This window comes from Crocodylus siamensis, chromosome 1, assembly GCF_052110815.1.
Source record: "Crocodylus siamensis isolate JL-2025a chromosome 1, ASM5211081v1, whole genome shotgun sequence".
NCBI classification, from domain to species: domain Eukaryota; kingdom Metazoa; phylum Chordata; order Crocodylia; family Crocodylidae; genus Crocodylus; species Crocodylus siamensis.
In genome coordinates, this window is record NC_143395.1 from 40,317,987 (window position 1) to 40,330,938 (window position 12,952).

The 12,952-nt window shown below is 41.2% G+C and overlaps 1 protein-coding gene across 1 annotated transcript in view; it reads right to left on the minus strand.

Annotated features, from left to right (window-relative positions):
• CSMD1 (CUB and Sushi multiple domains 1) overlaps window positions 1–12,952 on the minus strand; it is a 2,270,760-nt gene that overhangs the window by 951,450 nt on the left and 1,306,358 nt on the right. The window lies entirely within an intron of this gene.

Sequence of the window (12,952 nt, forward strand, 5' to 3'; positions counted from 1 at the left end):
CCCCCACAGCTGCCCCACCTGCCAGGACTCTGGTCCTTTAAGAAAAAAAAGAAAAGCCGTGGGACTCACCACTCCTGGTGCAGCCTTGGGGCTTCAGGGCCTCATGCAGAGCTCCCCATGTGGTGTGGGGCAGTGGGGATTGCCTGCCCCCACCAGCAGGCGTGGTGAGTCCCAGGGTTTCTTTAGGGTTTTTTTCCCCTAAATGGCCAGTGCTGGCCTGTGCGAGGCACCCACAAGGGGGCTGGGGGAGCAGGGGGAGTTCAGGGGCTCATTCAGAGCCCCCCATGCAGTGCGGGGCAGTGGGGAGCAGCAGGGATCACTCCCTGCCTAGCAGCACCTGCTGAGCTGGTGCTTCCCCCCCACACCCCAAATGCTGGGAGCTGGGGTGGGCAGGGCAGCTATTGCTGGGCTGGGAGAGGGGCAAAGGATGGGCCTGGCCTGGCTGATTCAGAGATTCGGCTGCTGCCAAATCTCTGTATCAGAGTCGGCCAAATTGAATCATGACAGTGATTTGAATCACCAAATCGAATCACTGTCCCCCGAATTGACTGAATCCGAAGCGAATACTAGCCACTTTGCACAGGCCTACTTATTACAGATGATCAAATATATATGTGCTTGTAATCAAGATCGGTTTTGCACACACAACTTTAGAAGCTAATCTTTTTGGCTGTTAGCAGACATGGGGAAAAAACGTGATTTACTAGAAGAACCAGCGTGTTAGTTTAACCAGGCTCCAAAGTGTCGGTATACATCAGGCAGTTCAGCAGGATTTTTTGGCACTTTTAGCTAAAGCTGATTAAATCAGCTATTACATAAAAGTGTCAAAAAAAGCCCCACTAAAGCATCCAATCAATACAGATGCTGCAGAGCCAGGTCAAAATAATGTGTTGCTTCTGCTGGGTGTGCACTGGGTTCTGTGCGGGAGCATGCTCAATTTAAAGTAAAGTGTGTTTTGTTTTATTTTTCATGTCTGCAAGTAGTGTTTGTGCTTAAATATAATATCTGTTAAAGTTCAATTCTAATCCCACTTCAAGACAGAGTCTAAGGAATGAGTCAGATAACAGTCTGTGTTTGGATTATTTCTTCTAAAATTTATAAAGTGTTTAAATGCATATCTTCTCTTCAGCTATCCCTCAATGTCGAGGATGACTGTCTTGCATTATTGCCTTATTTGTGTGTCCGATGGTGGCTAATGATGCCTATCTGGGATTGAGAGATTCTACTGCATCTCAGACACGTGTTTCCATGTGGGGTGGAACTAGATTCTTGATTTGCTCCATGACACATTATTTCTGCTGTTCCCACTTTTCAGTCTCCTGTTGTTGTCATGAAGTTGCAAAATACTGAGATCCCTGCAGCAGATTTTTCCTTCATTTGGCATGGGCCAGGTGCTAGTCTCCCATGAATTGACATCAATGTTGAATTTTTTAAAGTTGGCCTTGAGGATGTCCCTGAAGTGCTTTCTCTACGCTCTTCTTGAGCCTACGCCTTGGCTGAGATGGAAGAATAAAAGTTGCTTCAGGAGTCTGGTGTTGGACATCTGGTATGGCCAGCCCAATGAAGTTGATATTGGATGATCATCACCTCAATACTTGTTGCTTGCAGAAGGATGATAATGCTGGTACATCTGTCTTCCCACTGGATTCAGAGGATCTAATGCAGGCAGCATTGATGATATTTCTCCAACAACTTTAGATGTCTCCTGTACATCTCAACCTCATATAGCAAGATGAGTATCACAACTGCTTGATAAACTATGAGCTTGGTAATTATCATGGGACACGTGACTTTGTTCATCTGACAAATGAAGATCATTTTAAATTACGACAATACCTTATAATATAAGTGAGTATTGAAAAAGAGATGAAAAGTAGTAAAATAACTACCTTAGTATGTCACTGACTAACTCTTTGCTGAAGGAAACAGAATGTTTTGCCTCCTCCCCTAAGGAAATTTTGCTTGGCATGGGTTAGCAAAACTCAGGTTTCACTGCTTATGCTTTACTAATGGTGATCAAACAGTAATTCATCTGAATACAATGAATGGTACATTTGATTTTTCCTTTAAGTGATGTTACCTTTTTCCCCAAACATCACTTGCCATCTTATAAAGGTAAACTGACAGTTTATAAGTTCACTACTGTTAGACTTAAGACTTTAATGCTTTGTAAATAGCTCTTCAAAATATATTGCATAAACACTACTGCTTTGCAAGAGGGTATGTATAACTAGGAGCTTTCACTGTGTTTTTAATGACTGCAATTATGTTTTTAACTTCTGGTTAACTGAAAATACAAGTACTGTATTTTTTCCTCCTATTATGTAATTCTTCTGTCATTCCATGTTTTTTAATATCTTGAATTCTCAAGAGAGTAGAGATTGCTTTTTTCCCCTGACAGTGAAGATGAGAAACAAATTATGAAATTTATAATTGTTTTTTATTTCTGATTTCTCCTCTCCTCTCTGCCTCAAGCTTTCACAGGAATCCTTAGAAATGGATCTCAAGTCAGTAATCTTACTGAGACTTTTCAGTGATAGCCAGATTCATTCATGGACCTTTTGCAGGGTCATGACATGACCGTTACTCTGCATGAAAATCACCCTTTGGCCTTTAAACACATATTAGAAATAGGCCATGTTGTACATTCTAGAAAACAGGAAATTTGTTAACATGATGTTATTTCACAATGCTATTTCCTGATACATAATGACATCTTATTCTATTCCTTTTGACTTATATTTGCATTAGTTTAAAATAAGAACTTATATATAGACAAAGGGATAAGGCAGTATTAAATTATAATGTGGTCAAAATAAGCATTAGCTAATTTTTGCTTTACTCAGAGGGAGGAATATATGTCTAGAAAATGGAGTAGTGGAGGGCCCCAGGGGGAAGGCAGCAGGGCAGGGTGCTCCCAAGCCCACAGCAGCCAGGCTATATCTGTCCCCATCCCACATAAAGATCTGAGGGGCATGTTCCCTCTGTGCCCCAGCCCCGTCCCAGAGTGCACACAGCAGTTGGAAGCCAGCCCCACCCTCCCTCGGACAAGCTGCCCATAGCTCTGTCCCGCTCCCCGCTCCTTTGAGGTAAGTATGAGATAAATAGTGCCATATCTTAGCACATACAATAGGACACAGGATATAGATTATTAAATATTTAAAGCCATAACAGAACTCTAGGTCATGCAGTCTGGTTGTCTTAAATATTAAGATAATGTAAAGACATATCACATGTTCAGCTAAAGCAATGGTTCATAACCTTTTCAGATTCAAAACACCCCATTTGACACAAAGCACCCCTCAGAAAATGCCAGCTCTTTGCTGTCACTCACGTTTTGAGTGACAGCAAAGAGCAAACAAATAACAGAGCAAGCCTTCTATTGCAAAGTTCAGAAAGATTATCTCAGGGCTGAAAGTTTTTGATACTGTGGATTCCTGGGTTTATCTTGTGAATCATACATACATGTTGGCATACCTAACAATATTAATATTGCAGAGCACCCCAGAACATCCTTAAAATGTATCCCAGAATGCTTTAGCACCCTGATTGCAAATGACTGGGCTAAATCATCATCTGTTTGGTTAAAATATAAACTTAGGTTAAGATATCTAGTGTCTGTCATCAAGAAATGAAAAACCCACCACTTCCCTTTGTATTTGGTCCTGGTCATTTAACAACTTAACAACCATCACTCCTATTTCCTAGATACATAACTCTGTATTTGACTGTATTAAAAGACTTTTGTTGGAATGGGTCCAAGTTACCATTGTTACTGACTGTTCCATATAACTTGTCCTTCTCACTACCTACTGAATCAGTGATTCTCCCATACCTGAAGAGTACCATAGCCAACAGACTCTAGAGTTGATCTGTTGCTTTTAAAATGTCTTTCATTTTGTCTCTGTTCCCATAAATATTTAACTTCTCTTCATCTCCTAACCTAAAGAAATGTGGCAGCAAGTGAAATCTTTAGACAAACTTTAGTGAGTCAACTTTTTCATCTTCAGTTTGAGATGCATATAAATGTTCACTGCATCTGGGCTATGATGACTTAAGCACTTTAAGCCGCATGCTCAGACTGGAGAGATGTGTACAGGTGTTTGTCAGTGTCAGGTGCTGTACAGGGTACCTAGTATAAGTAATTCAGGGTGAGGGGAGGGGCAGACAAGACAGAAAGAAACCCAGTCAGCATGATGGCATAGGAATTGCTCATGACTGATGCCAGGCTGAATGGTTGGGCTCTCTCAACCCCAGGGTTGTGTTCTGAACACATGCAGGTATTCATTGGATTGGGTTAGTCATCATTTTGGCCCAATTTAAGCCATTCAAACATCTGCACAGGCACCATTTAGATCAACCTAATCCTAATTAAGTCAATCTAAGTGTAATGTCTGTACGTACACATACAGTATAATATTCTTATATCAGAATTAGCATACCCATTCAGTGTTAAAAAACACACTTTCCTCTAAACAATCTCCATTTCAAATATTCTTAATAAATTGGGTTTATTTTTTGGATAAAGATACCTATGGATTTGTGACAATTATACACTGTTGGTTCTTACATGTGCATAATAGTTCTAGTGGTTTTCTGGTGCTTTTCTTTCTAAGTAACTTGAGTACAATCTTGCCAAATACTTCTAAATTGTTTGTTGGTGGTGGTAGTACTAGTGGTGTTTTGTTCTGTAGCAACTTGGGGGCTTTTCCCCTATTCTATCTCTCAAGTACCTAAGTGTGATCTGGTTCCACATTTTATGAGTCCCTAAAACTTCTGTAGTATACCATCTTACCATCAGGCTTAAAATCACAGAAAAAAAAAAAAAAAGAAAAAAAACAGCAAAAAGGAAGTTACCTATCAATTTCACTAATGATTATTTAGGGACTTCAGCAGGTTGCAATAGGATCACATTTAGGTGTCCAACTACAACTTAAACGTGTTTGCAGTGAGATAAAGTTTTGGCCTGAGTCTCTTTAGCTCCAATTCATTAATGATAGTAAAAATAAATTATTCTACAATAAATGTTTTGTTTTTTACTCTAGAATAGATTACAAAGCATACATAGCTGAAGCCAGATGGTGGCATCATGAAAGATGTCAAATTAAAAGCTAGGAAGAAGGCAGGGCAGGATAAAACTTTATAGAGTAACTTATTATGAATAAGGAATTACTTAACTTGTCCTTCAAAAAGGACAAGTTAAAAAAAAAAACATTTTTGTGGCTTTGTCCTGGTATGAAGAGCCCATTACGTGGGCATTGTGTGGTGGCCCCACCCCTCGGCACTCATTGACAAAAAGACCCCACCCCGCAGCAGTGATTGGTGGAAAGGAAGGGTGAGAGGCAGCTGTCATCTTATCTGCTGCCCCCTTCATACTGTCCCGCCAGCTGGTACCTTCCTGTCCAGTGAAGGCTATGAACCCCCCACACCCAGGAGGTGAAGATATAATAAAACCTTAATAAGGTTTTTTTTCCTATGGCTTTTACCAGCAACCCCGGATTTTGCGGTTTCCGTGAAATCCATGAAATCAAGATTTACGTGGGTCCCTAATTATGAGAAACAGAAGCTTTCATAAGCTATGGCCTACTTTGTCAGATACTATGACAGGACATGGAGGGAGGAAGGCTACTAATCAGAAAAAAATATAAAGAAGGGAAAAGCTGGGGTTTGGGGTATGGGAAGACAGCACCATTGAGAGAGGTGAAGGTAGGCTGAAGAGATCAAAAGGAATAAACAAACTGCTTAACCTTAGAGCAGTTATTAAAGCTAGTCCATGTACTGGGATAAGAATACAAAGTCTCTTTTGAAACCATTCTTAATACAGTACAGTCTGTGGATGATTTCTTGTTCCACAAATTATGCATTCAGGTTTTTTAATTTTGGTTGTTTAAAAACAGCTATCCTGAGGTAAGTGATGGAATGTTCAAGGAAGTTAAAGTGTTCTGAAACAGACTTTTGCATCTTTCTGGAATTCACATAGGGTATGCCCTGTCTGCCCAATGTAGACAGAAAAGGATCACTTCGGTGGCATATATGACATTGGCACAGGAGCAGGTGAATAAATCCCCAATGTCATAACCTGTGTTGTGTGGTCCTGTGACGACATGGTCTGAGTTGATCAGAAGGGTGCAGCTGACATTTCAGTCTGTTGTAAGGCCTGGTGGCTAGCTGAGAGTAGAAGTTCAGTAGTTTGTTGCTGGAGAGATATTGTTTATGGTTGGGTCCAAACTGATTCTTGAATACTCCACCCAGCATATTTATTTCTTGGACACCACCGTGAAATTTTGCAATGCCCACATTGCCACCACATTTTATTGGAAACCAGTATACCACTACAGTTGCCTTCATGCCATCATCCCATACCATTAGATTCACATTCTATGTTATGATCATATCTGCTGTGATTCCACTGACTGGCATGAACTCTAAAGATCTGGAGCAACAATTACTATACTTACAATACAGTCTCAACATTGTACCCACTCAAATCAGAGCCAGAGTCAGACTCCACTCTGACCTGCCACCATACCAATCCTGTGACAAGGACAAAAGAATCTCTCTTGTTACTTTACATCCATGTGTTTTAACACCTTGGACACATGATCATTCATTAACGTATCTTTAATCAGAGGGTACATCATGCCTGTAAAGCCAACAGGGTTTGGGTTTAGGTCAGGGTTTGTCTCAGTTCACTGTATGTCTGAGTGAAATGTCCATTTCTGTTTGGGGCAATATAGGAGATTATGAATGGGCTTTGACCAACTTCAAAGAGTGAGATCATACAGATTTCATGTAGCATAACCCCATTCAGTATGGTGGCTGTTGAAGTCATCTGAATAGATTGCTGGTGTTGGTAGGACTGGTATATGTTTGGGTTGCAGAGTTTGTCTCTATGTGGTTTGTACATATTCATGATGTTGTAATTGCCTAGTTTTACAGGTGCCTACTGTGTTGTGTTGTCTGCTGGAGATGTTTTAGGATTTTCGTACTGGATACCAGCTTTAATGAAGGTGGTGAGGCCATGTTATTTACTCACAACATGAGTAGCCAAGCAGTAGCCTCTGAGCTTCAGTTTGGCAGGGTCCTCTGTGTGGGTTTCTTGTACTAGTATAGCAACTGCTTGCTTTTTGGCAGTTTGTTCCAGGAAAAATGCTTTTGAAGGATATGAAGCCCTCTATGTTCAGTTGGAAGATGCAGGCACTGCTATCGCTTTGAAGGCCAGGTTAGGAAACTTTCCTTTATCCCAATATCGTCCATCTCTGATCACAATCACTGACTGCCTCATTACAATCACTGAGAACTGTCAGATTCCTAGCTGGAACTTCAAAAAAGCACAATGGCCTGACTTCCTCATCAAAACAGAAAAGTTAGCAATCAAATTACCCAAGTTGACCAATGTGATATATTTTAATGCTACCTATGAGTTCTTTGTCACAGGTTTGACCAAAAAAAAAGCCCAAGGTGACAATACTGTATGGCTTCAGTCAACTACAGTCCCTGATAGTACCAACCTGTAACAACTATCTACATACAATCACTACCTCAAGCAATAGCAGCAGCATCACTGATGCAACAGAAAGACTCCAGGACCATATTAACACCATAAAAGGAGAACATTGGGTAGAAATGGTAAACTATATTGACTTCACACACTCCAGCAAGAAAGCTGGGAACAAAATCAAAAGGCTCTCTGGAGAAGGCAAGTCCAAACAGCAATGTCTTGTGAAAGCACTCAATAGCGGAACAATGTATCCAGAACAGCAGGTTCACAAATCCTGATGAGAACTTCTCCAAAGAGATCAAGTACCAAGCAACTGCAATGAAATGCTAGTCCACTGAGAACCTGCATCTCACTGGTTCATTCACAAATGAGAACTGCCATAGCCTCTACCAAACCCCCGAAAGCTGCAGGATTAGATAATATCTATCCAGAATATGGGACCCTGCCTAAGAGACTGACCGAAGGAGTTCCTGTCATCATGTACGTGAAGAAACGAAAGACCCAAATTCTGGAGACGCATTCACATGATTGCATGACCCAAACCAGGCAAGAATGTTGATAACCCTATTAGCTACAGACCAATATCTTTGTTATCAGTTGTCTACAACTTGCTGGAAAGACTGATCCTAAATAAGGTGACTAACATCACTGATCCACAGTTACCACCAGAACAGACAGGATTCTGCAAAAATATATGCACCATTACCGGGCAGTAAGGCTTACTCAAGATATTGACAATGCTTTTCAAAGGAGGGAAAAAACAGGTACTGTGCTGGTAGATTTAACAGCTGTATATGATACCATCTGGCTGAAATGACTAGAGTACAAACTACTCACGATGATCCTAAATTGAAGAATGGTGGTCTTTATCACTAATATAATATCAAACAGATCCTTCATCCTCTTCACCGGTGGAGGAGATAGAAGCAGATACAAGCATCTGTGTAATGTGTCGGTGCTAGCAGCCACCCTTTTTAACATCTATATATCTGACGTTCCACCCATCACAGTATGCCTATGCAGGTGACTTGGCACTGTTCACCTTTGGTTTCTTCTTTCACATGGCAAAAACAATGTCTGTATCTTTATCTTTGTATGCTTTGGTGTTTTTGTTGATTTGGGAGCACTTGGCCATCAGAAATATTACCAGGATCACTATGTGGAAGTGGCTCTCATTGATCCCCTCCACTTTTGACAAGTCCATCCCAAAGATAGAAATTGCCTTGTCTCAGCATATGAATACAGTAGCCCCTTATCTGCACCAATGGAGACTCAAGCTGAATCAATCAAAAACCACCACATCACTGTTCCACCTCTGTAATGCTATGGCACATAAAATGATAAAGATTGACCTGAATGGTAATGAGCTTTTCTTCACAGATAACCCAGTGTACCTGGGAATAACTCTGGATGCTATAAGATGACTGGCAGGAACAACCTGGAGAGCCAAAATTTCACCACTCAAAGGACATCAATACCTGTACTAGTATACACACCTGCTGAATACTGCTGTTAAGTATGAGGAGCACAGTAGCTACACCAGTAAAATAGCCTGAACTCAGCAATGAGAATTGTAACAGAGTATAAAATATACTCCTGTCCATATGCTGCCAATACTATCAGAGTCATTACCTCCCCAACTAAGAAGACAGAAGGCAACTCTGGGCCTTGCTCAGCATGCCCAACAAAATGAGAAGCGCCTGCTTCATGAAGTCTTAGAACAACCAGTACTTAAGCAACTAAAGTTGAAACACCCATTTAGGTGGGAAGCATAGGTACTGTTGCAACAGTGTGGAAGTGGGAGCAGTACCCTATGGACACGTGATCACCACAAAAAGTGGGATGAGACTGATTCTCATCTCAAGCACTTCATAAGCAACCCAACAGCCTATCAACCTAGGTACAAGCTCCAGCACAATTTATGGATTAAACTAAAGATTTACTCTGGAGCTGGATGCTTTAATGTCTCACACAATAAAATTGGCTTAAAGGACAATCCAATATGTGAGTGTGGTGACACACCACAAATTGCTGACCACCTCCTCCTCATGTGTGCAGCACACCCACACACCCAGGATGAGGACCCAGTAAGCATCAATGATAAAGCAGTTGCGTGGCTCCACCACATTAATGATGATGTGTAGAGGGGGAAATGAAGCATATGAGAGAAGAAAAACATCATGACTCTCTGACGGTGATAGGTTATAATATGCTGTTTTAATATAGTATATAATATAGTATACTGCCCTGCCTTCTGCCTGCCTTCAGACTAAGACAGCTAACTACTCTTTACATTTAAAACTGCTATAATTACATGGAAGACATGGTTCTTTCAGTAAATCTGGTACCTGTTATTCAACCAATTACATGGAAACCATTTTCTGTCTTTGACCGAACATCTTCTCCAGCCAGGTACTATGAGCACCATGTTAGTGAAGATACCAACGTAATCCTTCTCACAAAAAAGACTTCTGAAAAAGACTCTCATTGATAGGCACTCATTTCAGAGAGGTGTTCTTACGTTACTACAGATAGCACCTACTGAAACTCTGTGAAAGACATACCCAGTCCCCTCAAGTCCTGAATGGATTTGCTAGAGACGACCACCACATTGGTCCTTCCATGAAGAAAGGCACTTTCCTTCAAGTTGAACCAGCAGTTGCATATAAACACTGCCTGCTTTGACTACCTCAGGGGGAAAAAAATTTCAGGAAGACTAAGCCATTAGATTGTAGTTAGTTCCTTAATACCTTGGAAGGTGCACCGAAAAGAAAAAGCCTAGGTTTGTGTACTACCGTATTTTTCGGACCATAAGACGCACTTTTTTCCCCCCAAAAGTGGGGGGAAAACGAGGGTGCGTCTTATGGTCCGAAGGTGTGTGTCCCGGGGAGACGGGGCGGAGCTTGCCCGCGGAGGCGGCGGAGCCCGAGCGGGACACCCGCCGCTTGTTTATGCCGTGTCCCGGGGAGACGGGGCGGAGCTTGCCCGCGGAGGCGGCGGAGCCTGAGTGGGACATCCGCCGCTTGTTTACACCGGAAGCCGGCGCCCGTGCCGGTGGCCGGGAGCCGGCAATAAAAATGGCCGGCCACCGGCACACATAGTCTCTCCTGCCATAAAAACTGGGTGCATCTTATGGTCAGGTGCGTCTTACGGTCCGAAAAATACGGTATTTACTATTAAAAACTAAAAGTAATTAATAAAGATCAGACAAACATTTTTCATCCATTTAAATAGTCTGATTCAGTTAAAGTAAAAGCTATTTGTGAAGAAGGTTATGTTTTACTAAATTCAAGGTTTCCTGTGATCTCACTTATCCAGCTCCTTTATAACCCATATGGCAGGCTGTTGCAAATCATGTTTCCAGGAACAGGGGCTACCAGGGAGTTGGAGTTCCATTCCCATGTATAGAAAATTTGGAAATATGGGATTTTCATTTGGAAACAAACCAAGTCACATCAAAATTTTCCACTAAATTAATTTTGAAACAAAATTTACCAAAAAAACCCCCAAAACAACGGGATTATGAAACAAAACAGCATTTTTTCCAGTTGTACTGCATGATCCAAACTAAAGGAGTGAGCAGTATTCTGCTGCCCTGGGACAAGTAGCTTACAATCTAAGTGCCTCAACACTAACAGTCTAACCCAACCTTGCCTGGTTACGTATTGGCACTGGTTATTATGAGGATGCCTGGATCTTAGTTGTACCTCAAGGGGCTACCCTAATACAGTTAAGAAAGAAGAAAAAAAAATCCATACAATTCTGAAAGGATTTAATATAGCGCTTTGTGGTTGGTGCCTTGATGTGATAGAGTGTTTGTTAGATATAAAAGGCTACAATGTCTCCGTACAGCAGCTAATCTTTCTTACCTACTTTTCTCCAAGCACTTAAAGTTAATGTCTGGTAAATTATTTTTTGTATACATATACGTAACACTTCTATTTAGCATTTCCAGAATGTTGAAGATAAAAGCTTGGGAAAGATGCATGCCTGCAGTATTTGAATTACACTATTTTGTGAATTAAACTACATACTAGCAATTGGGTAAAGAGACTATACATATATCATTATCAATATATTTGAAGTGTGTTTGTCTTTATCTGTATTTATAATAAGCCAATTGCTTTTTCTCCATAGACATAGATGTGCATACAAACACACACATACACACAAAGCATATATACACACACGTGTATAGAAACAGTGGACCTCTGATTTATATCTTAAATTCCATATGTTGTAGATAACTGCCTCAATATTTTCCATTACCCAAAAAAATATAGTTATAGTTACAATCTGATACTGATGCAGTAGGATAATCCTCCTATTTTATTACTATTTAGCTGTTTAGCTAATTTAGCTGTATGGCTTCTATGATACTATAAACTAGACAGGAATGCTATGACTGAGAGTACTATATATATTTTAAACCAAAGATGAAATATACCATTAAAACCTGCTTCATATTCTTGCAGGCTTATCTCTGCACACAAAATAATTGGAAAGGTGGAATAGGGAAGATGAGCAAGATGTGGTACTTGGGGTCTTGACATAACTTTCCTTTTGCTTTAATAGTGCCTGCACTAATTGTGACCATTGGACCTTGTTTTCTCATGGGGTGCCCTGGTGAACAGACGTTCTCCCACTTCCTGGTGCACCCCTTATATACTTATAAGCTGCCAACAAGTCACTCCTGGGCCTACACTTTTCCAAGCTGAAAAGTCCCATGCCTCTGAGCCTCTTCGCATATGGCCTACTCTCTTGACCTCTAATCATGTGCGTGGCTCTCCTCTGGACTCTCTCGACCTTCTACATGTCCTTTTTAAAGTGTGGAGCCCAGTGTTGGTTGCAGTATTCCAGCTGCATCCTCACCGAGACCGAATAAAATGGGAGAATGACATCTTGGGTCTTGTCTGAGACGCCTTGGTACATGCAAGCCAGAGTTTTATTTGCTTTGCCAGTTGTGGCATCCCATTGGTGGTTCATATTCATCTTGTGGTCAATCATGACCCCCAAGTCTCTTTCAGACATAGGGCTAGTGAGTGAAGCACTGCCAAACCCATAGTATGATGGGGGTTTTTCCTCCTGAGGTGAAGTACCTTGAATTTCTCTATGTTGAAGGTCATCATATTTGTATCTGTCCACCTTATGAGCCTATCCAGGTCAGCCTATATCCTAGCCTATCCTCCAGTGTAACTGCACTTCCCCATAGTTTGGCGTCATGCATGAACTTAACCAGTTTGTTACCGACACCCGAATCCAGATTGTTAAATAATATATTAAAGAGTACTGGTCCAAGTACTGAACCCTGAGGGACACCACTGATCACCATATGCCATGCTGACTCAGACTTCAGAGCGCACTCAAGACATATTTTCAGTTTTTTCTCTGGAACTCTGGTTATCTATATAACATGCAGAGAGTCCCATATGGACACCCCAACATAAAACT